The sequence below is a fragment of the Oryctolagus cuniculus genome, chromosome 20 (genome assembly GCF_051225735.1).
Source record: "Oryctolagus cuniculus isolate XC-2025 breed Fujian yellow rabbit chromosome 20, ASM5122573v1, whole genome shotgun sequence".
Lineage (NCBI taxonomy): Eukaryota > Metazoa > Chordata > Mammalia > Lagomorpha > Leporidae > Oryctolagus > Oryctolagus cuniculus.
Window position 1 is genome coordinate 38,136,763 of NC_142886.1, and position 24,927 is coordinate 38,161,689.

At 42.1% G+C, this 24,927-nt stretch overlaps 1 protein-coding gene across 4 annotated transcripts in view; it reads right to left on the reverse strand.

The window, feature by feature from the left end:
- LOC149120139 (endogenous retrovirus group K member 10 Gag polyprotein-like) overlaps positions 1 to 24,927 on the reverse strand; it is a 61,725-nt gene that overhangs the window by 21,145 nt on the left and 15,653 nt on the right. Inside the window, exon 1 of one of the 4 annotated variants that reach the window (XM_089322538.1) lies at positions 23,961 to 24,042. The exons of 1 other annotated variant lie outside the window; for it this stretch is intronic. The gene's annotated coding sequence lies outside the window, so the exon portion shown is untranslated. Of the gene's footprint in view, positions 1 to 9,972; positions 10,098 to 10,928; positions 11,097 to 23,960; positions 24,043 to 24,927 lie in introns of those variants that run through there. 2 more of the 4 variants (XM_089322536.1, XM_089322540.1) reach the window with 2 other exon arrangements.

The window sequence follows — 24,927 nt, forward strand, 5'->3', positions numbered from 1 at the left end:
TAACCATCAGAAAATGTTGGAAAAAAAAATCATAACCTTATAAGAAATCTGAATCAGAATCATTATTCTTAATTCAGAATCATGACTTAAACTATTGCCCATCGCCCCTTTCAGTACGAGAATGGTGCCAAATGTTGCTTTAAAACTTGGTCCATTCCAAATGCTATATGAAAGACCCTTCCTTCCGCACCTCTGACATAATCTTTGGTTCAGAAACTCAAGATCAGATGAAGCATATTATCAATTTATGTCAGGTACAAAGGGCTCTAATTCAGTATGGTAACAAAACTGCCCCAGTGCCAGATTCTAAAAGTCACAAACAACCTATCTCCTCAAGAGACCCAATTTTATTAAAGACTTGGAAACAAGGCTCTTCCTCTGAACAATGACAGTTTAAATGGAAGGGACCATACCAGTTGCTTCTCAGCACTTCTACTACAATCAAATTACAAGACATTCTAAGCTAAGACATGGAAGCAACCTAAATGCCCATCAACCAAAGACTGGGTAAAGAAATTATGGGAAATGCGCACTATGGAATACTACATGGCAGTAAAAAAAAGAATGAAATCCGGTCATAAAATGGAACAAGCTGGAAAACCTCATACTTAGTGAAATAACCCAGTCCCAAAGAGACAAATTGTGGGGAACCGCAGGCTGGCCACCTGTGGGAACTTCCTCACTTTGCTGTTTGCATGGCCTGTTCTAACAACTTGTGCAAAACAAGTTAAGGAAGTGCTGGCTGCTGAGAAAAACAAGTCAAGGAAGTACTAACCACAGGATGTCCTGAAGACACACAAACAACCCCAATGGAGCAAGATGAACTTTCGACCTGAGACACTATGTGCCCTTCGACTTGATTCTATGCCTGCATGGACTGCATGTGAACAGACTTGCCATTGGCTGGGAGCGTCCTACTAGGGGAACCTAGGGTATATAATGGGGATAGTATTGTGTAGGGGGAGGAGGGCTTGGCTTCTTTTCTTTCGCCTTGCATCTGGATGAATAAAGTTCCATGAGAACCGAGTAAGCAGCGATCGTGTCTTTACTACGCTGGATTCTCGCGGGCAAGCGTCCGGCAACAAATACCATATGCTCTCCTTGATTTGGGAGAATTAATGGTGCGCCTAAAATGAAAGCTATAGGAACAAAATTGACACATTTACAATCAATGACTGGAATAGTCCTTAACTTGACTTTCGAGGGACAGTTTACCATTGTTACTTTTTATTTTGTATATCTTTTTGGTTTTGTTTTTTTGCTCTTCTCTTTCTTTTTCTTTTCTCTCCTTCATACTATATGCTGAACTCCTCATGTAACATAGAGTTAACCATATCTATTTTAAGATAATTGGAAAAAGATCCCAGTTAAAAACAAGAGGGGGAATAAGAGATGAAGGAGGTAGTCTCTAACTGTAAAGCAGTATAGTTCTGCATACAGTCCTACAGACTTATTTCTAAGGGTACAGACTAAAACTTGTCATGGGACTCCAAACCCATAAAAATCGGTGGTTTAAATGCCATCTTAACTGTTAAAATGATCATATTAAATGTCACAGTCAACATATAGATGGGTTTAAGTGTAAAACTGATCATATAAATAACATCAAGTGCCTGGTAATAATAATAGAATTAAAGGAAGGAAAGTCCAATATGGGAAGCAGTCCACACAGCAGACTCCTAGAATGACATTCGCTGTAAATAACACTCTGACCTCAGAATCAACCCTTAAGGCTTCCTGGTCTGGCTGAAAGGCCTGTGAGAGCATTTCAAGCATGGAAACCCAAGACTCTGTGGCAAAAAATATCCTACATGGAGGATCCCTGAGAGACCTCCGTGGAAAGAAAGAGTCATCAAAGAAGGATGCACTCTTCTCTGAAGGGAGGAGTGTGGGGACCCATGAGCCGGCCATGGGCCCACATGCTAAGGCTTAGCTTGCTGACCATTGCCAATAGTTACTGCTGTGTGGATGTTTATGGTTTCTGTTGAGCTGCGATATGGGGACTGTTTCATAACCCCAGGCTAGAGTCAAAACAACTATGGCCTTGGGGCTTCCCGTACTTCTTTTCCCACTGACCAAGGCTGAGAAAACACCAGGTAGAAGCTTGTTGTTAGCACCCAAGTCGCCTGCTACATGACCAGGAGCTTGATTGGATGAAGGCGCGTGATCACCTTTATGGTTGGACAAGGAGTGCATGGACTGTGCGTGATCAGGCACCCGATTGGAGCACCGCCGCATGGACTGTAGCATGGACTGAGCTTGCTTACATGCTTCTGTAATAATATACTATATAAGCTGTTTGTGAAATAGTAACGGGAGCTTCCCCTTTCTTTCAGAGCTCCCCTTGCTCAAGGGTTTCTTTTTCTATCCTGTTTAAATAAAAGTCTACTGAAGACCGATCAGCTGGGAGCAGTGTCATTCCTTTGCGGGCAAGGGAGTGACAAGGAGAGAACATCCACTTTGCTTATGGCCGTGTCCAAATACTTATGGAGTCTATGGTCACAGAAGGCTTCCATAGCCTTGGCAGCCCATGGCAAGAGCCTCAGGTGATCACTGACATCATAAATAAGAGTGTTAATTGTTAAAGGAACAACAGAAATCATTGTGCACTTACTCCCCATATAGGACCTCCATCCCTAATGAGTTATACTATGAGAATAAACTGCAAATTTTGTTCCCAAACTGTACTCTATATGTTGTGTATGTGCGTGGGTGCAAATTATTGAAGTCTATGTTTAGCATGGAGTTGGTCCTCTGTACATAAAGTCAAACTAAAAATGAACCATAATGAAGAAGGAGATGGGAGAGAGAGGTGGGATGGGAGTTGGGAGGGGTGGGTATGGGGGAAAGAATGAGTGTATTCCTAAATCCCAAGTATCTATGAAAAATGCATTCATTAAATAAAAAATAAATAAATAAATAATAAAAAAGACATTCTCGTCTGGATACATTTGGCAAAAATTAAACTTTTACCTTTTGAATCTTCACAGATGCACAGAGAGGATAAGTCTGCCTACCCTTGTGAGCCAACTGAAGACCTCAAATACCTCTTCAAAAACCAAAACAATAGTAAAGTCTTTGCTTTTGTTATATCAAAGCTGTTTCACTTTATAGCAGACATTTTTACCCACCCTTCTCCTGGTTCTCTCAGGAAGTTGCTATTGCTGAGGAAACTCCCTAGTGAATTCCTCCATCATAATGGGAGAAAATCCTGCTGTACTTCATGAAGCCATTTCTAAAAATCTATCTATTGCCTGAGGCAACCTATCCCACACTTCAGGACAGCTTTTAAGCATGGATTCAAGTCTGTGGAGGTTCTAGCTTAGGTAATCATAGACAATGAACTAGCCCTAAAATACATGCTGGTAGAACAAGAAGGCACATGTGCAGTGATTAATGGGATATGTCACATTTACTGTAACACCACACTCATTCAATAAGACAGTACAAAGCTTTATACCCAGGATGACTGGTTTTATAATCTGGGCAGAGAAAGTCTATCAGCTCCCACTATTTGGGAATCAATGGAATATATTCTTCGTTTCCTAAGAGGGATCCCTCCTATGATTTGTCTTTTTCCAATAATGCTTATCCTTATTGACAAACTTGTTTCAGAGTTCAACAACTTCTCAAAGTAATGACGACCATATAGGGGCCACAACCATTGGCAGTACCTGATGAAAATCATCCAGCTCGTGAGATGTATCCATTGATGAGACAGGAAGATAGTTCCATACCTAATAGGCAGGGCCCACAATCCTGATTAGCTGGAAGTAGGTACAGAAAACGGAAAATCATCCCCCAACACTCCTTAAGATTAAGAGATGGAAATCTCTAAGAGGGGAATGATGCAGGATAAATAGGCAGGTGGTTAATTTAGGTCTGCTAAGCTGGAAGTCACAAACACCTATATGTAATTCTATCTTTCTCCGTGGCAATCAAAGTGCCGTATTTCCTGGGATGCAACTGTGTCAACAAGGACCTAAGTGAGGATGTCATGAAAATATGGATACTAAGTTGCATGTCAGTCTTGTGGAGATTCCACATAATTCCCAGGTGGCTTCACATCTATAGCGGCACCATTCTACCTCATAAAAGGAACCAACATTAGGAGACACTTGGTTGCTCTCTCTCTCTCTTCCTCCCTCTCTCTCTCTTTTCTTCCCTCCCTCCCTCCCTCTCTCCCCATCTCACCATGAACAATGGCTGGAGATGCTGCATGGGTACAATCACCCTCTCTCTCCTACCCCTGCTTCCTTAGGGAAATCCTCTGGCCTACTGCTCACTTATAACAGGTACATTTATTCACTTTCTCACCTTTTGAATAAATTTTGTTATCATTTTCTACACTTTACATCTGCACTATACTTAGTTAGAATCTTGTATTGGGGCCAGCACTGTGGGGTAGCAGGTAAAGCCGCTGCCTGCAGTGCCAGCATCCCATATAGGCACCAGTTCAAGTCCTGGCTACTCCACTTCTGATCCAGCTCTCTGCTATGGCCTGGGAAAAAAGCCAAAGATGGCCCAAGTCCTTGGACCCCTGCACCTGCGAGGGAGACCTGGAAGAAGCTCCTGGCTCCTGGCTTCAGATCAGCCTACCTCCAGCTATTGCAGCCATTTGGGGAGTGAACCAAAAGATGGAAGACTCTCTCTCTCTTTCCCTCTCTCTCTCTTTTTCTCTCTCTCTGCCTCTGCCCCTCTGTAACTCTTTCAACTTAATTAATTAAAAAGAATCTTGCACTTGTGCTAGACAAGGACCTGCAATAAATATTCAAATACCCTAGCCCACATCAAGAGGATAGCAGGGCTGCAGAGGGAGGTGCAGGATGTGTCCAAGGAACTATAAGGTCAGTTTGCTGCAGGACAGAGCAAGGAAGATATTGATGTAAATTGAGCCTTAGCAGGCAAATTAACCACACAGGGCCTTCTAGCCATATGAAGGTGGCTGATCTTTACTGGCAGAACTGAGTGCTGAAGTGCTTAGTTTGAGGGTTGGGGTGGTGGGAAGAGCACAGCAGCCTGAATGATGTGGTCAGATGTGCATTTCAGAAATACTCTGGATACACCATGGAATCAGCAGGGGAAAGGCATGGGTGGGTAACAAGACACAGGTAGGAGGCCATTGGAGCAGATCAGGAGACAGCTGATGGTGGCATGTGGCTGGTAGGAGCAATAGAAAATAAATGGAAATAATTGAAAATATGAGGATATATCAACAGTTCTCATACATGCCTCAAGACTCACCAATCCTGGCCATGGGTGAAGGAGCTGCCAAGGACAATGCTATAGACTGAATGTCTACGTTCCCCACAATTCTTGTGTTGAAATCCTAACCCCCAATGTGATGGTATTAAAAGATGGGGTTAGGCCAGCGTTGTGGCTCACTAGGCTAATCCTCTGCCTTGCGGCGCTGGCACCCCAGGTTCTAGTCCTGGTCAGGGCGCCGGATTCTGTCCCTGTTGCTCCTCTTCCAGTCCAGCTCTCTGCTTTGGCCCGGGAAGGCAGTGGAGGATGGCCCAGGTCCTTGGGCCCTGCACCTGCATGGGAGACCAGGAGAAGCACTTGACTCCTGGCTTCGGATTAGCACGGTGCGCGGGCCGCAGCGCGCCAGATGCAGCGGCCATTGGGGAGTGAACCAATGGAAAAAGGAAGACCTTTCTCTCTGTCTCTCTCTCTCACTGTCCACTCTGCCTGTCAAAAAAAAAAAAAGTTGGGGTTGTTAAAAGAGGGGATTGGGCCATAGGGTAGAGCTCTCATGAACAGCATTACTGCCTTTAGGAAACAGACCCCAGAGAGTTCCCTTGCCCCTTTCACCACATGAGATTATAATGAGAAGACAACTGTCTAAGAACCAAGAAGTGGGCCCTCACCAGACACCCTATTTGCCAACACCTCACTCTTGGACTTACTAGCCTCCAGAACTGTGAGAACTAAATCGCTGTCTTTAAAAGCCATCCAGTCTATGCTATTCTGCTACAGCAGCTTGAATGGACCAAGACAAATAACTACTGGATTATTGGGTTAAATAACTGAGTAAAGAGTGACATGTTAACTAAGGTAAAGAACTTTGGAGGAAAATACCTTTCCTTGGATGGGAAAGGGAGGATTGATGAGATTCAGTTGCCTTTCAGGCATCCGGCCATATGCCTGTTAGGCATGCCTACAAAGCATCCAAGTCAGGAGGCCAAGTAGGAAGTTGGACATATAGAGGATGGCAAGAGATTCTGAGAGGAAGACATAAATATGGGACTGAGTAAGTGATAACTGAAGTACTTGGTGTGGATGAAACCACATAAAGAGACAGAACAGAATAAAAAGAGAGAAGGACCACAAACTAGGACATAGGGAGTATCATCTGGCAAGGCAGCAAAGGATCTGACTGCAAAGGAGAAAGAACATCAGCAGGGAGGTAGCAAGGCAGGAGAATGCTGGGCCACAGAAGTCAAGGAAATGTGTGTAGACAAGAAGGATGTGTTGAGATGAATGCACTGAAAAATGGGAAAGATGGGGACAGGACACATCATCCAGCTTTTGTGGCATGGAGGTTTGGTGGCTAAGGGAGGCAATGAATGAGGGCAGGAGCCAAATGAGAGTGGCCTCAAAGAGGAACAAAGAAGAATGTGGCATCCCACAAGAGGATAAAGGGTTAAGAAAAGGTTGCTGGCTTGCTTTGATTGTTGTTGTATGTTTTGTTTATTTATATTTGTTAATGCTGAAAAATGTTGCTTTCACTACCTGGTGGAAAAATGTGTTTGAGATGGAAATCACATCAAAGGAGAGAGAAAGAGCCTGAGATTGGACATCAGGTTCTCCAGATGGCAGGAGGGGATGGAATTCAGTTTGCAGGTAGCAGAATGGCCAGCTGAAGGCAGCGGGAAAGGCACTCCTCTGCTGTTAACAGGAGCAGAGGTGGGGAGACCAGTTTGTATGGGGAAATACCCTCTGCTGACTTTGAATCCCTGCTCACCAGGTTTGTAAAAGTGAAAGTTTTCCAGGAGGAGTTAATACCCCAGACACCAGGCCACAATGCGAGGAAGAGCCTCGTGCAAGGCAAAGGATCTGATTTTGTGACTCCCAGTGAGCACACACTTCTCGAATATTCTCCCCCAGGGCTCTTTGTTTCTATGAGAGGATTTGATGTGAATGGAGGTCTAGGCAGATGGATTTTATCTCGGTTTTCTCCCTCTGACAGATTTGGAGATTTGAGTGCCTCTTTGAGGCAAACTGCTTCTCTCTTCCAAGAAAACCACTAGTTTTTTCTTGAAAACTATAAAGTCTCACGCACCTGAACACAGACACAGAAGAGGCCCAGCCACACATTCTCCATGGAGATGTAAACCACTGTGTACAGCTGAGTCAGATCAGTGCCTGGCTGGGTCTGTGGCTTTGGGCAGACAGGACTGATTCTTTGGTCGGTTTGGATTCAGATGGCATTAGGGCCGTGAGCTGTCATTTGCTCTTTGGGAAATGTCTATATTTTTATTTGCACTGCAGGCCAAACTAATATGCATAAAGCACTTGGCAGACTGCCATGATGTGCAGAGAGAGTTCAGAACGAGGAACACAGCAGAGGTCTCAGTCATCAGAAAAGTTTCTAAGTAGAAAATACTGGGATGAGGCCTTGAAGGACAGAGTCGGGAAGTAAGGGAGGAGGAAAGAGCATTCCCATGAGGAAGGCAGCTTGTCTGAAACTTCTCTGTGTATCAGTCTGCCTCTAACACTTACTCAGTCCCTGTGTGTCTCTTTTCCCTTAACTGTAACAAGATCATATCAGTACATACCAGGAAGGCAGTGCTGAGGATTAAGCAAGATAGTCCTTTTTAAAAATTGTTTTATTCATTTACTATTTATTTCAAAGACAGAAAGACAGATCTCCCACCTGCTATTCCACTGCCCACATGGACACAACTCAATCTAGGTCTCCCATAAGGGTGGCAGAGACCCATGTACTTCAACCATCACCTGCTGCCTCCCAGGGTGCACACTGGCAGGAAGCTGGAATCAGAAGCAGAGTTGGGAATCAAACCTAGGCACTCCAATAAGGGGAAAAGGCACAGCATCTTAACCACTGCACGAAACAGCCTCCACCAACAAGATAATTCTTACAGTGTTCTTACCACAGTGCCTGAATAAAGCCAAATGTCTCCTGGCTTTACTGTTGTGGGCTAAAAAATTAAGAGGCCAGCTATCTCCATGTTCCAAAGTGAATTCTGAAGCTATCAAGCAGGACTTGCCAAGAAGGTATAAATGTACGTGACCCTCAGCCCCTTGCCCATACTGAAGATGGAAAAGAATCACAAGGAAACAGTTACAAAGGAGTCTCTTTAAGAGAGTTTCAGGTGTGCGTAGAGTCTAATCTCCCAAGGGCAAGGGACCCCTCACCTGAAGCTGGGGTGGGCGACTTCCCAAGAACCACTTATAAGAGTCTAGTATCTGATTCACCCCTGACAAACACAAAGAACACAGACAACTCTTTGGGAGGCAGAGAGGAAGGGCATCACTGGATTGGCCCACATTTGAAGACTTTGCTGGGGTACAAGAGACGTGTTTCCTGTGGACCATTTCCAGGCCACATGCATGAAGGACCTGGCAGGGAGGAGTCCAAGGGCATCACAAGTAATGCAGATGTCAGGAAAAACAGTTGGAAATCCCTAAAAGCTGAGACAGGAGCCATAAGTGGCTCCTTGGAATACAGAAGTGTTCATTCACGCCAGAGAGGGACTCACTAATCAAGGTATGCGTTGAAGGGCTTGGAGGAAGGGATGTGAGAAGGAGGAAGAATTCTCTGAGTGAAGAAGTAAAGGGGACAGAAACCCCTGAGAGGAAGAATCAAGCCCACAGGAACACAAAGGCCAGCTCAAGTCAGAACGTCTGTGTATGGAGTTCCTGATGCTGCTGTAACCAGCATCACAAACCTCTTGGCTTAAAGCAATACAAACTCATTATTTCATAGTTCTGGAGGCAGGAAGTCTAAAATGGGTCTCAATGGACTCAATCAAGTCAGCAGCAGGTCTGCCTTCCTTTTACTAGCTCCAGGGAAGAGTCCAGAGTTTCTGGTCTTTTCCAGCTTCTAAAGATCTTGCACGCCTTGGTTCTCAGCCCCTTCCATCTTCAAAGCCAGCAATGCCAGTCGAGTTCTCTTCATGTCACATCATAGTGACACGCTCTTGCTTCCATTTCCCACTTACAATGACCTAGTGATTACACTGGACTCACCTGGGGAACCACGTGACACTCTATGTCAACATTAACTGATTTGCAGCCTTAATCTCATCTACAGTTTTAATTCTCATTTATCATGTAACCGACTACATGCACAAGTTCCAGTGACGAGGATGTACACCTTTCTGGGGAGTCATCATTGTACCTACCATGGTCAATTAGAATATGTTTGCCCCTTAACTCCTCTCTCTGCCTTCAGTTGAACCTTAGAGGAGCCAGGTGAAGGCTAGTCAGTGTGAGCAGGGAGTTCTAGGCTGGGAACCAGAAAGAACCAGAAAACAACCTCCCTCCTCACCCCTCATTGAGTCAACCCCTCCACTCTGCCTTTCCCACTCCAGTAGGGGGCCAGGCAAAAGGAGTCCCACGCTAGGGGAGATGGAGTCTTACATTTAAAACAAACAGGAGACTTTTCACTATCATCCTTAAATATTGTTGTTGTTTATGTCACTGGAAGTAATGGGAGGCTTAATGAAATTTTTCAGAGATTTCACCAAAAGGGAGTAAGTAGCCCCAGGATGGGTATAAATGGATGTCGGAAGGAAGCATTGAGAGTTGTTTTCTCACTACATCGCACAATTCATGTGTGTTCAATATATATGTTATTATTATTATTACTATAACTACCATTATCACCTCCATCATTAGAGCAAGTAGGACAGAAATCTCTTCATCTATATATTCAAAGTATCAGTACAGTGCCTGAAATATCATCAGCATTAAATAAATAAAATTAATATTCAATCAACATACACATCAATATCCCACAGGAACTGGGGGCCGGGCCACGTGTGACTCCAAATGGAAGCACTCCAGATTTGAAGCCTCCAGCCAGATCTGTTGTCTCCCCGTCAGGGGAAACCTTCTGCCAAAGCATTAAGGCCAGCTTTTTCCTTTTTAAGTTGTAGTCATTGTTTTCACCCTGAACTCCAGAACTGCATATACCTCACAACACACAATACACACAGCTCCCTGAGAAGAAGGCCCCATCAAAATTTATAAGGCAAAGAGTTTGCATCTCTGACTTTAAATGGACTTAACTGCTCCAATTAGAGTAGCTTTTCTATTCCTAGGAGAGAGGAGAGTGCTGAGGAATTCCAAGAACAATCAGGGCAGCCATACCCTCCAGCCACAGTCAGATTCAATCTCTGCTCCGTTGGAACCAAATGTGAGACCTAAGCCCCTGTGTGGGCTTCAGAAAAGAAAGGAAAGTGAACATGTCAGATGATCAGAGCTGACTTTTGATTTTTCACAGAGAAAGGAGAATAGGGCAACATGAAAAATTGAGAGCCAAATGCAGAGAAACAATTCGGTGCCTCCTGAACACAGAGATAAAGCCACCTCTGCGTGTGAGCCTGCTTAATTCAGCCAGTGATGGATAGCAGCAGTCCCACCCAAACCAATAATCCAACTGCAGGGGCTCAGGAAACACTCAAAAGTAATCAAAGAGACTAGGGAGTTTCCTGAGGCCCAAACTGCAACTAAAGAAAGGCTATAAGCTAAGCAACTGCACAAAGAAGGATGGTGCTGAAGTCGACGCTCTCTGTGTACCCAGAAAGGAGATTCAAGAGAAAAACGTGCCCCCGCGCTGACCAGGGCCGACGACCGAGCCAGACAGATGGCAGAAAAGCACTCTCCTGGTGCAAGGGGCTTATAAACTTTCAATGGCCTGAATGACATTGCGACAAAAGCTGCTATTCCACACTCACCAGAGTCTCCTGATTACCAATTAGTCCCATATATTTGCAGAAAAGTTCCGAATAACCTAGGAATTAAGAGGTATGAAGTAGGCCGGCATACAGGCTAAAATTGATTAGATTTGTGAACTGGAAGACCACGCCTTCACCACGCCCCTGTGTGACCTCATGCCTCTATCTGATGCCTTCACTACGCCCCTCTGTGGCCTCATTCCCCTACCTGGCCACACCTGGGTGCCCATCAGACAATCAGGTTAATTAATCACTCCCCTTTGGAAATGGGTTAAAAGCCGGAATATGGTGTGGCCCGGCCCGCTCTTCTTCCCTGGCTTCTTGCCAGGACAGGCCTGGCTGTAGCCCTGCACCTCCGGGGCATGTGGCCTTCAGGCCATGTGCTCTAGGCTTCCAGGCCTAGATGCTTCAACACGTGCTGGTTCCTGGTGCTTGGTATGAACCCCTGTTCACCTCTCTCTTCTTCCCTGGCCTCTTGCTAGGAAGGGGCTTGCTGTAGCCCCGTGCCTCCAGGGCGCATGGCCTTTGGGCCATGTGCTCTAGGCTTCCTGGCCTAGATGCTCATCCACGTGGCTGGTTCCTGGTGCTCGGTATGAACTCCTATTCACCTCTCTCTCTTAAATAAAGCTCTCCCTCGCCTATGCATCTTTCTTACTAAATAAAAGCTTAAAACGTACCATGCTGCCTCGTTTATCTGTGCCAATATTTAGAATTCTTCTCTAAGTATTAGGCAAGAACCCTCTTGGGCTTATTAATATTGGGGATTTAATAATAAGCCCATGGTGAAATCGTATGGCACCCCAAATTCCAGTAGCACATGTGGTACCCTGGATAGCATTTCTAGGGAACTTTTAGCTAAACAATCCTGTTCAACCAAAAGCTGATAAAGAAGCCAATACATAAAACACAAAAATGGATCTGCTATAAATTAAGGGAGAATAGAAGGCTCTAGACTACCCCCAATATACTCCCATCTCTGTGAAATTTTTCATGACCCAGTTTGAAAACCACTTATGCAAACCAGTGCTGTGGTGTAGCAGGTAAAACCATGACCTGCAGTGCTGACATCCCATATGGGTGCTGGTTCTAGTCCCAGCTGGTCTACTTCCAATCCAGTTCTCTGCTGTGGCCTGGGAAAGCAGTAGAAAATGGCCCAAGTCCTTGGGCCCCTGGACCCGCATGGGAAGACCTGAAGGAAGCTCCACACTCCTGGCTTCAGATTGGCAGCCAGTTAGGGAGTGAATCAGCAGATGGAAGACCTCTCTCTCTCTCTCTGCCTCTCCTTCTCTCTCTCTGTAACTCTTTCAAATAAATAAATAAATCTTAAAAAAGAAAAAGAAAACCACTTACCTAGTCTAACTCTCATTTCACAAATGAGGAAACTGATAAGAGAATGTAGATGTCAAAAAGTAGTTCACACAATGGTTTGATGTGGTTCCCCCAAATCACAGATGATAAAGAGCACAGCATTTATGCTGTCCATTTCCAGCCTTGGAGGGCATAACTGCGCAATGCCATATGTGGCCTCAGAATCTTTCTCAATATAGTCTTCCAGTAGCTGCTAACCACTGATTGGAGTTGATGTGTAAAATGAACTAATTTACCATTTATGTCCTAAATACTAAAGATTCAGTCCTAAATGTTAACATGCATTATTTTAGCTATATCATTATCAATGCAAGTCATTAAGTACATAACAGGGAGGGGGAGGGACAGGTATTCAGCCTAGCAGTTAACACACTAGTTAAGATGCTCATCTCTGACATCAGAGTGCCTCGGTTCATTTCCAGGCTCCACTCCTAACTCTAGCTTCTGGCTAATGCAGCCCTGGCATGCAAAGATGAGGCCTCACGTAACTGGGCTTCTGCCACCCACGCAGGAGACCCAGACTGTGCTCCTGGCTCCTGGTTTTGGCCTGGCAGAGTCCCCACGTTTGTGGGCATTTGTAGAGAGAAGCCAGTAGATGAGAGCCCTTTCTCCCTCCCTCCCTCTCGCTCTCAAATTTAAAAAAAAGTTAAGTACATAAAAGGCTTTCATATTATACGTAAGCCAAAAGAAAAGCTCTCCTTTTAGGAAGCAGCCTGAAATTATTGATTTTGGGAGTTGATCTTCCAAACCTAATGATGTTGAGTAAATAATTACTATATAATTATATTTCCTTTAGTAGATTAAAATATAAAAATGAAGGTGTTAGATTTATTCCTTGGTGGTGATGGTGGTGGTCAATCAAACCACAAAAATAAAAAGGTCTGGGGAGTTCCTTGTTTTTAACTGTCTCAAGTTTGATTGACTCAGGCTTAAGCAGAAAAGCATAGCATCTCAAACCCCAATTCTACCTTAGCCATTCTCATTTCTAAAATATTCAATTCATCCTTATTAAGATTTTCCCTTGTAGGAAAAGAAACTAATGCATTTTTACAGTTCATTGAGCTGATTTATACATTTCAACTATGTACAACAGTCCAGGCAAGCTTTAAGGCATGGCTTTCAGCCCATTGGCCAGTTCTCAAAATTAATCTCTCTCCCTAGATTCCTACCTAGGCTCTTAATAACAAGCATGTCTTCTCTCTTGGAAGAACCGGGAGAAAGTCATGATCCTTTTCACTAACTGCTGACTCCTTTTCCCCCTCACCCCCACAGAAGGAGGTGGTTTGCTCACTTGCATAAGCAGGTAGGACAGAATACTTTTGTCTGTCTTCAGTGGTATTTCTTCATCTCTCTCACTCTGGGATCTGTTTCAACCTTAACTGTGTAGCTTCTCTCCTCCATGAAATGACAATTATTCAGTATCTCATTCTCTGCTGCTGAACACAAAAGAAAATACAAGCTTTTCCTGTCTCTGGAATTAGCGTTGAGATTGACTGCACGCATTCCTGCTAGTCTTACAGGATTACTCCATAACATTAAATTGTATGCATACTTTATTTTTTCATTTGCTCCCTTGAAGCCTTATACAGACTAACCGCTCATTTGCACTGCCTCTTATACCATATCTTCTAGATCTCTGCCAGTCACCCTTTTAAACTCTGTAGGTTACAAACACAAATCTAAATCTTGAATTTTAAGTCCTTGAATCATTGAGTGTGTACAATATTTTGACCCATTAACTTGAGACAATATGTTAGGATGAGGAAATTAGGGCTCCTAATTTCCCTTAATATCATCTCATTTCTTCTTTCCTTGCCATATTCCACTTAATCCAACATGCCATTAACTTTATATGGTCAATGTTAAGGCTTATAACATCTATGTCAATGTTATTATTGAACTAAGTGCTCTGTGCTTTGTTTATAAGTTGATTCAAAGTTGAAAGCCAATAGCTATCATTGACAATACATGACTATGGGCCAGCAGTGAAAGTACTGTAATCCTAACCCTGTTCTGCTCAAAGGAGAAAGAAATACAGGAGAATCATATTTCAAGTGCATGTGTATATGTGCATATATATGTATATGCTATATGAGTATACTTGTGTATAAATATACTCATATATCATTCAATAATGTACTTTCATTTGTATTATTGAGATCACCTAATGTTTTGATCCACTCTTGGCTAAAGTGGTATCATTTTTTCCTTGCAAATATTCTACTACTTGTTTTTCTATTATTTGTTTTAATATGAACTAACAGATGTCCTGCCCTACTCCATTTTTATCATCCAAGGATTTCTTTTTATCATATTCCAGGGTCGCATCCATATTTTCTTATTAGACATGGATTCCATTTCCTAGGATTTCTTTTTTCTATTAAACTTCTGAATTTATGATAACTGTAGATCTGCATGCAATTAAAAATAATAATAATACTATAAGACCATAGATATGCTTTCCCAAATTTAGTCCATTGGCAACATACTATAAAACTCCAGTGCAAAATCAAGACCATTACACTGATACAGATGTAATTAAGATACATAACATTTCTATCAACAGAAGGATTCTTCATGTTGCCCTGCTATACCCACACCCATTTTCCTCATCTTGCCCCTGACAACCAGTAATCTGTTTGCTACTTCTATGAGTTTGTCATTTCAAGCACATTATTCAGATGGAATCCTACAGTAAGTAACCTTTGAGGTTTGGCTTTTTTTCTACTCAGAATGATTCTTAATGATTCTAAAGATTTGTCCAAGTCATTATACATATCTACAGTATTATATCTTAATGTTAGCATCACAAAGCACACCGGACACCGGAGTAAGGGAAAGGGTTTATTGGGGAACGCCCTACAGACCGGAGTGAAGGGGCAGCGAAGGAAAAAGAGAGAAAGAGAGTCTAAGAGAGAAACAGAGAGGAGAGGAGCTAGCAAGGAGAGAAGAGAGAGCAGAGAAGAGGAGAGAGGAGAGCAGAGCCAAGAGCCCAGAGGAGGAGGCTAGAGAGAGGAATCGAAAGAGAGCAGGAGAGAAGGGCCAAGAGAGAGCACGTGTTCAGGAACAGGCCCTTTTAAAACTTTGCCTGAGGGCGGGCAGGGAAGCAGGAGCAGCGAATCCCATTAGGATGGGGGTGGAGCCTGGCTCAGGTAGCTGGGCCATTCGGCCACCTGGCTACAACTGCGCCAGTTTCCTAACATACAGTGTCTAAATTTTTTTCTAAATGTTATTTCATGCTATATATCCACCAGACTTCCATTCTGCATATTACCTATATGTTTTGTATAGATATTCTTTATCAGGTTCAGCAAGATCCCCTGTATTCCTATTTTTCTAACAGTTTTACCATAAACGTGATCTCAATTTTACTGATGCTTTTTCTTCATCAATTAATATGACCATGTGATTTTTTCATCACTATTTTGTTAATATGGTGCATGATATTGATCAATTTTAAATTAAACATTCTTGCATGTTTGGAATAAATGCTATGAAGACATTAGTTTTATATATTCTGAATTTATCTGGTAATATTTTATTAAGAATTTTTGCATATAGATTCATTATGGATATTGGTCTTCAGTTTTCTTTCTCATACTGTTACTGACTTTAATATTTTAATACTAGCTTCATAAGATAAACTTATAAGTGCTATCTTTTCTTCTATTTCCTAGAAGAGACTATGTAATAATGATGTTAATTTTTAACAGGCATAAAAATTGTGCATATTTATGAGGCACTATATGATGTTCTGTTACATTTATACACTGGGTAATTTCTAATCAGGGTAAATATATTTATCTTTTTAAGCAGTTTATATTTCTTTATAATGAAAATATGAAACTCCTATCTTCTAGGATTTTTAAGATTCTATTTATTTATTTGAAAGGAAGAGTGACACAGAGAAAGATGAAGACAGAGGGAGAGGGAGAGGGAGAGGGAGAGAGACAGAGAGAGAGAGATCTTCCATTTGCTGGTGCACTCCCTAAATAGCTGCTATAGCCCTGTTGGACCATCCCAAAGCGAAGGGCCAGAAATTCCATCTGGGTCTCCTATGTGGGTGGTGGAGGCTTAAGTACTTGGGCTATCTTCTGCTGCTTTCCCAGGCACATTAGCAGGGAATCAGAAGCAAAAGAGCCAAGATTCAAACCAGCACTCTGATATGAAATGTTGACATCACAAACAGCAGTTTAACCTGCTACATAATACGCTGACCCCTTCTAGGTTTTTGCAATACAGAAACATAAGGTAATTATCTATGATACTAGAATACTATCTATAATACAGTAGAACTCCAAAACTTCTTACTCTTATCTAGACAAAATCTAGTACCTATCAATAAACCTTTCCCCATCTCATTTTCTTCCCCAACTTTTCAAAACAACTATTAAATTCTGTACAAAATCACCTTTTCTAGATACCACATATGAGATAGTGAAATACTTCTTTCTGTACGTGGATTATTTCACTTAACATAGTGACCTCCAGTTCCATCCAGATGTTGCAGATGTCATGACTTCATTATTTTTAATGCATGAGTGTTATATCACACGTTCTTTGCCCTTTCATTGGTGGATATCTGGATTGAGTCCATATCTTTGCTATTGTTAATAGTGCCACAATAAACATGAGAGTGTAGGTATCTCTCTCCTATGTTGACTTCATTTCCTTTGGGTATATTCCCTGAAGAGGGATTGCTAAATCATATTAAAGATCTATTCTTAGGGCTTTTGTTTTGTTTTGTTTTGAAGAGACTCAATATAGTTCATGGATACAATTGTAAGAATATAATGATATTCCTTTTCTTCCTCCCTCTTTTTAGGTTTTTTTTTTTTTTTTCTAATTTACCTTCCCACTAATAGTGTGCAAGGACTCCCTTTTCTTTACATCCTCACCAACACCTGTTATCTTTTGTCTTTTTGATAATGGCCAATCTTACTGGAGTGAGATGATATCTCATTGGGCTCTGAATTACATTTCCCTGGTTATTAGTGATATTGAGTATTTTTTCATGTACCTGTTGGCTTCCTTTGAGAAATATCAGTTTAGATCTAGTGCCCATTTTTCAATTGGATTACTCGGTTGTTAGCTATTAAGGTATTTGAGTTCTTTATGGTTTTTTGCATATGAACTCCTTGTGAGATATAAACCTACAAATAACTTCTACAATTCTGTATGTGTCTCTTCACTATGTTGCTGAAAAACTTCTTTAGATTAACTCCTATTTATCTATTTTTGCTTTTATTTCCTGTGTTTTGGGGGTGAAATCTTGAAAATCCTTGCCATTGCAATGTCCTGGGCCTTTTTCTCTGTTTTCTTGTAGGGCTTTCAAATTTTCCAGTCTCACATTTAGGTCTTTAAACCAATTTGAGTTGATTTTTGTACATATGATAAACATGGGTCTAGTTTCATTCTTCCGAATGTGTATGTACAATTTTCCAAGCAACAGAATTATTATACTTTAACCAATAATGCATGTTCTTAGCACCTTTGTCAAACAAAGTTCAGTTGGTTGGCTATAGGGTAGATTTTCTACTAGGATCTCTATTCTCCATTGGTCTATAAATCTGTGTTCATGCCAAAAACATGCTGTTTAAATACTGTAGCTTTGATATATACCTTAAAATCAGGTAGTGTAAAATCTTCTGATTTGGTTCTTTATACTCAAAATCAATCTGAAGCCAAGAGCCAGGAGCTTCTTCTGGGTCTCCCACGCGAGTGCAAGACCCAAGGACTTGGGCCATCCTCCACTGCTTTCCCAGGCCATAGCAGAGAGCTGGATCAGAAGAGGAACACTGGGACTAGAACCAGTGCCCATATGGGATGCCGGCGCTTCAGGCCAGGGCTTTAACCCGCTGCGCCACAGCACTGGTCCCCCCTCCCAGGTATTTTTATAGCTACTGTAAATAGGATTGCTTTCTTGATTTCTTTCCCAGATAATTCACTATTGGTGCATAACAAAGCTACTGATTTCTGGACACTGACTTCATACTTTGCAGAATATGATGTTACTGTTGAATTGTTACATATGGCCTTTATTGTCTTGAGATATGTTCCTTCTATACTAATTTGGCCAGAGTGTTGTCATGAAGATATGTTGAACTGTATGTACGAAAAGCTTTTTTTACATCTATTAAGATGATCATATGATTTTTCTCCCTCATTTTGTTGATGTGGTATATATTATTTATTGACTTGCATATGTTGAACCACTCTTGCATGCCTGGGATGAACCCCACTTGATCGTGGTAAATTATCTTTTGAATGTGCTATTTGATCATTTGATCCAATTTGCTAGTATTTTGCTGAGGATTCCTACATCTATGTTAATCAAGAATATTGGCCTGTACATGCCCTTGGTAACTCTACATGACCAACCCTATGTCTGACTACCTCTCTTAAGGCCGTTGACTTTGGGCCACAGACCTGTATTTCCCCTTTAATTATCCAACCAGTCTTGACCTCGTTAAGGGAAGCAGGATTATACAGACCCTTACCCAGTTTATCTCTTACCCAACTTAATGATGATTCCACTTGGGAAATTTTGACTTTATGATGATACATAAAAAGAATTCACATTCAAGAGAATTTGTATTGTACTGAATTTGATTTAGTGTTGTTTCAGATATTTTTAGGAAACATTAATGCATAGAAAGGTCTTGGATAGTAGGATCATATCCATATTATTAATTATTGTGGAAATATTTTCTTCTTTTGAACTATTTGCATAAGGAAAGCAACCTCCATGTACTGTGCAAACTCCTGTACTTCAGTTCCAGATAGCAGTTGACCCAGCTGGCTGTCCTGAGAGACAGCTGACCAAAATTATTCAAGGGCTAGCAGCAAACATACAGGTAAATCAAATGACATTGACCCAACAGATACACCAGAACAGAGCAGCAGAGGCTTTAGGGGCTCAAATGATACATAAAACCAAAGCCAGACTGGATGATAGCTATGTTCCTTCAACCTCTGGCATTTTTGACTAGTCCAGGTCTTTGTGCTTCTGCACCAACATTTTTATTAAATGATGTAATAGATTGCTTTCCATTGGCCTTTTATTTTTCTAAGTCCATCCTCATCTTTTCCTTGTTAGTATGTACAATTTATGTAATTGTGGTATTTCTTTCATTTGATGCTGGACATAATAATGAATATAGCCTGCATTTCTCAGTGTTTATGGGTGGGACACCTGATGACTAGACTTCCTGCGACTTGTAGGATCAGATTTGGGAGAGGTAATTCCTCATCTCTTTTGGCGAATGGCAAGCTTTTCATGAACCTTAGGTATTATGTTGACTGGGAAACTAGATAGAAAACTCAGAAATGGGCTATGAAAGAGATTTAGAGCCCTAATCTAGTTTTATCTACTGTGATCAAGGATAAAGACATCCATATACTTGTCCCTGTGATATGACAAGCAGCAATGAAAAGTCCAATAATTCTCCAAATGAGAACATCCTGTTTTCTGTAGGTTATGCCAGGCTTCTGAGAGGCTTTGAATATTAAAATTGGGACTTTAGTATTAATACTACCTGGGATCCTACTGCAGAATCATCTCCCACTGAAGGTAAAAAGAAGCAGGATAATTCAGGAAAAAACTTTCTTTCTCCTTACCCTATGAACATCTTAATATGTATAAGAGTATCTCAAAATGTCCCTGGAAGTGGAATTTAAAGATTTTGTTTGGGTGTAAAAAAGTTTGAAATCCATGCAAAGTTTTTTCAGAGTATGCATTTTTCCGTAAACTTTTCAAAGACCCCCTCGTAAAATGGCTACACATATTCTCATGTTCTTCCTGCATATTTATTAACAGTGCCTCTTCTTCACTTTCAAACCTACCCTGGAATTAATAATAAAATATATGGTCATCCTACTGATGTTACCCAAACATACATTAGATGGATATTTCTGAAAACATCTAGTGCAATTTGCTTTTGCTCTTTAAAAGTTCCCTGAAGAACACATATACTTCTATAGCTGATTTGAGTTCATTTTTTTTTTAGGAAAAAATTGAAGCTTTCCACATATCTTCAATACTCATCAAAATTATCACAGAGTATTTCCTAATTCATAGAAATTGAACTGTTTATTGTTTAAACTCTTCACCCAAATACCTAAATAAAAGCCACAGATAATCTAATCATATGCCTAGCCATAGATGGTTTGGTCAATTTGTTTGAAAAATATAAAAACTATTAGTACAAAGTCTGGAGTGCACCAATACCCTGTTGTGTGTCAGCCTCCTCTCTACAGCTCCCATTGTGAAAGTTCTCATTTTGTAGAATAAGGCTCTGCCCACTGGCCACAACTTACTACTCCAGAGTTAGAAAATTGATAGCAATCAAGAATGATTCTGGGCCAATAAGAGAAAACCACTGTCTTTCCCAGTAACATACTGTTAAGTAAAGATAATCTATAACATTGTATTGAGCTAAAGTTCTAAGACATAAAGCTTTAGAACTGTCGGTGGCTATGTTGTGACCTCATGGAGAAAAAAGTGAGAAGGGAAGGAGAAAAAAGGAGAGAAAAGGCGTAAAGAATGAAGCCAGTGACAATAGCAAGCAAGGACTAGAGACCAAAAGATGACATTTGAATACCTGCTTCTAGTCATTTCTGACCCCAGCTGCCTCCCTGTCTCTCCTGCCACTTGATGGCTCTGGTCTACCACAAAATGCCTACATTCCTACCAATAAATTCCTCTCATTCCAGAAGTAGAAAAGACTGCCTCTCTGTCACCTTTGATCAAGGAGCCCTAACACAAGATGAGAGGTTAATGCATGTGTCCCATTTAAGAATCTTATGACAGAGAGTTCACAGAGAAACCACACAGTTAAAAGCCTTTACTTTTAAGCTGAGATGCCCTGGAGCAATCTGTTGCAATTTCTCTACTTACCATTTAGTAATCTAAAGGTAATTTTTTATATCTCTTCCTCGCATCCTATATATCCCTAGAGACATTCAACTACCCTTCTCCTTTCAACTGTGTCCATTAAGAAAATAGTGTATACCTTCAATGAAAAGAGTGTTTGGCCTCATAATCTCCCTAATAAAAATTATTTTTTTCTATGTGTGCCATTTCCAGCATTTAATTTGATAGCATCGAGGACTGACTGTGAAAGACCCTCCTGACTCTATGTAAGGGTCTTTCTTACAGACTGAATTGTGTCATCATTCCCATTCAAAAATTATATGACAAAGTCCTAACTCCCCAGTACCTCAGAATGTAACTACATGTGGAGATAAGAACTTTTAAGAAGAAAATAAGTAAAAATACATCTTTCCCCTTGGCCCTCAGAAGGAACCAACCCTGCCAGCAACTTGACCTCAGCCTTCCAGCCTCCAGAACTGTGAGAAAATATACTTCTGTTGTCTAAGTCACCTGGCCTATGGTCACTTTGATATGGCAGTCCTAGAAAATTAATGCCATCTGTTCTCCAGAGAAACAAATAATAGGATGATCAGCAGGTCTGAGACTCAGGAAGAGCCAGTATTTCAATTAGGGTCCAAAAGCAGGGTAACAGAAAGGTCTCAGGTTGGAGACAGTTAGATGCGAGGATTTTCCCCTTATCAGAGTGATGTGAGGTTCTCTGAGCCTTTTTGTACCACAGAGATCTTCAGCTAACTGAATAAGGCCTACCCACACTGAATAGGGCAATCTGCTGAAGCAGTCCGCCAAATTCAGATGTTAATCTGGTCCAGAAACACTCACAGCCACAAGCAGAATAATCAAAATAATGTCTGGTCACCCAGATCCCAATTGACACGTGAAACTTCCCATCACACCATCTTATAAAACGAAAGCTCTAACTTAACAACCTGATACCCCAGATCACTGGAACCACATCCCACCCATGCTCTCGACATGCCCGTTAGGTGTGATGGAGGGAGCGGAGTCGCCTGGTACCAGAGGATACAGAGAGTAAGCCTCTAAATCACACAAAGTTCCAAGTGAAGTGTCCTGCCTGCCAGTAACTTTAATTATGGCTTCTGATCCCTTCAGGGTGCACCAAAGGCAGCAAACCTGTGGGAGGAGAGCTCTCGTGTAAGGGCAGTGCTTGAAGGCACTTTGCTTCACTCTCTTTCCTCTATTCTAGTGGCTTTTATGAGGAATGAAAGGCATCTGCACATTAAAGTCCTCCTCCAGCAACTTGGTATACGCTTCGCTGGTGAAGAGGGTGATCGGCAAACCATCATCCCTTCCACGCCTCTGGTTTGTCAGCACTCTGTCGGCTCCGGTTATTCTGCTTATTTTGGGCAATCATCTCCCTTAAGGGTTGCCACATATTAGGGTAATGGCTAATTTTCAGACGCATCTCATGAAATGTAGCTAATTGGGTGTAATATGTACAGATGGATAAGGGATTCTTGAGTGGGAACTCTGAATTACCATAAAATAATGTTATAAGCACTTTACAACTTGGAAGTATCAGAGTTCAGCCACAATTGAAAAGAGTGCCAGCCTGGTCCAGGCTCATTGCCTTCTGCCCACTAAGCATTCTACACTTCTTCTACCCACACATATCAAACTATTACTTCATCATTCAAGCACCTAGGCCTTGGAATTTCTTAAGGGGATAGGAAAATAATCAGTCGTTAGAGACGTCCACTTTGTTTTCAAGTTAAATGCAGGTATATTCAATGCTGAGATACTGGATAAATGCAAGGTCATTGAAAACAATTGTTGGCCGGCGCCACGGCTCACTAGGTTAATCCTCTGCCTAGCAGCACCAGCACACCGGGTTCTAGTCCCAGTCAGGGCACCGGATTCTGTCCCGGTTGCCCCTCTTCCAGGCCAGCTCTCTGCTGTGGCCCGGGAAGGCAGCGGAGGATGGCCCAAGTCCTTGGGCCCTGCACCCGCATGGGAGACCAGGAGAAGCACCTGGCTCCTGGCTTCGGCTCAGCGTGGTGTGCCGACCGCAGCGCACCGGCCACAGCGGCCAGTGGGGGGTGAACCAACAGAAACAGAAAAAGACCTTTCTCTCTGTCTCTCTCTCTCACTGTCCACTCTGCCTGTCAAAAAAAAAAAAAAGAAAACAATTGTCAAGCAAATATAGGGAGGGGTCAAGATCTACAAAGCCCTCTGAGAAAAGAGAAAGAAAGCTTAACAGCACACCAGCCCATCCAAAAGATCCTGAAAGAAACGACATGGTCTGGGCAAAACTTTCTTCTGGTTCTGTGAACGTCTTGAATTGTGGGTCAACTGTGCATCCAGGTTTACCCACATTATCACTCAGCAATTATTGATGGAGCCCCATTTCACTCTCAAAGGGGTTCTGATGTAGGTAATAAGTTCTACAATGGCTATGATTTGTTCAGCTTCTGAGGGAGTCCTGGTGGAAATAAGGCTCCCAAGCAACAGAATGCCCTTCCTGAAGGCAACTGGTGGCTCCCCTCAGATCAAACCCACCAGACAGCAGCACTTTCCAGCTTTTTGTGAGCCAGATTTAGCCACACAGTCACAGTAAGATGACAGCGGGAGCTATCCGGGACCAGGCTCAGTTTCCAGCATGCAGGCCTGGAACGCGGCAGCTCCTCCTCCCTTTTCCCAGTGGCTCATCCCTCCCAAGGTGCTGCCATCACATGTGTTCTTTCCTCCTTCAAGAAAGCACACTCTGCTCCCACGACCTGTGCACCTGTGCACCTGCACCCCTAACTCACGTTTCTAGTTTCGGTCTCCAGTTCCAGTCCAAGCTCCATTAACCAACAGGACATCCCTAGCTGAATATTCTCAGGTGCCTCCATTTTCAACTTGCCTACACCTGAACTCACTCTCTCACAATACACTTTCCTCTCTAGATCACTATCTCTTTCAAATGGCATTATTTTTCCCATTTACCCTCTTAAAGTTATTGATGACTTTTCCTCTTGTTTGACCCATCACCCCCCTCCAATCTCATAACTTTTCTTTCATGAGGCCTCTCTCTCCCTCTTCAAATCCAGCACGCAGGCCTGGGATTCCATTTGCTCCACTGAGGGACACCATATTATCCTTGCCTTTTTCCTATTCCCAAACACACCACATGGTGGCGCTGCTTGGTATGACACCCACATGCTCAAAGAGCCTAACCATGAATCTCATTTATTCACAAACTAAAGATCAGGGTCTTACTTGGGGATACAAAAAATAATCACCTCACTCCAGCTCCTTTCTGTTTGAAGTTCCTAAATTCCTATGCTGAAGGAAGGAATACAGTGATTTGCGTTAAGCCAGCTACAGTTTACAAATCATGTTCACAACAATGAATTGAAATACCAGCACTTTGAGGATAAGGATTCAAGCAATGTCTTGAATCCAGGCCCCATTTTCTTCTCAGCATAGCCCCCATCAACAATGTGGGGAAAATAATTAGCTATTCTTTTACAAAATAATTGGCATTAAATGTATATGATACTCGTTGTGTATAAACTATAACTTTAAAATAAGTAACAATTACTACTGTTTCCTTGCCCTGTATTTCTATAGCTTCTCCATCCCCAAAGTTATTTCAAGAAAAACCAAGATGTCTTCTTACTATGTAAAATATAATATAGGTATTTGGCCTAGCAGTTAAGAGACCAATTGGGATGGCCAATCCCATATCAGAGTGTCTGGGTTCAATTTCCAGCATCCAATTTCAGCTTCCCA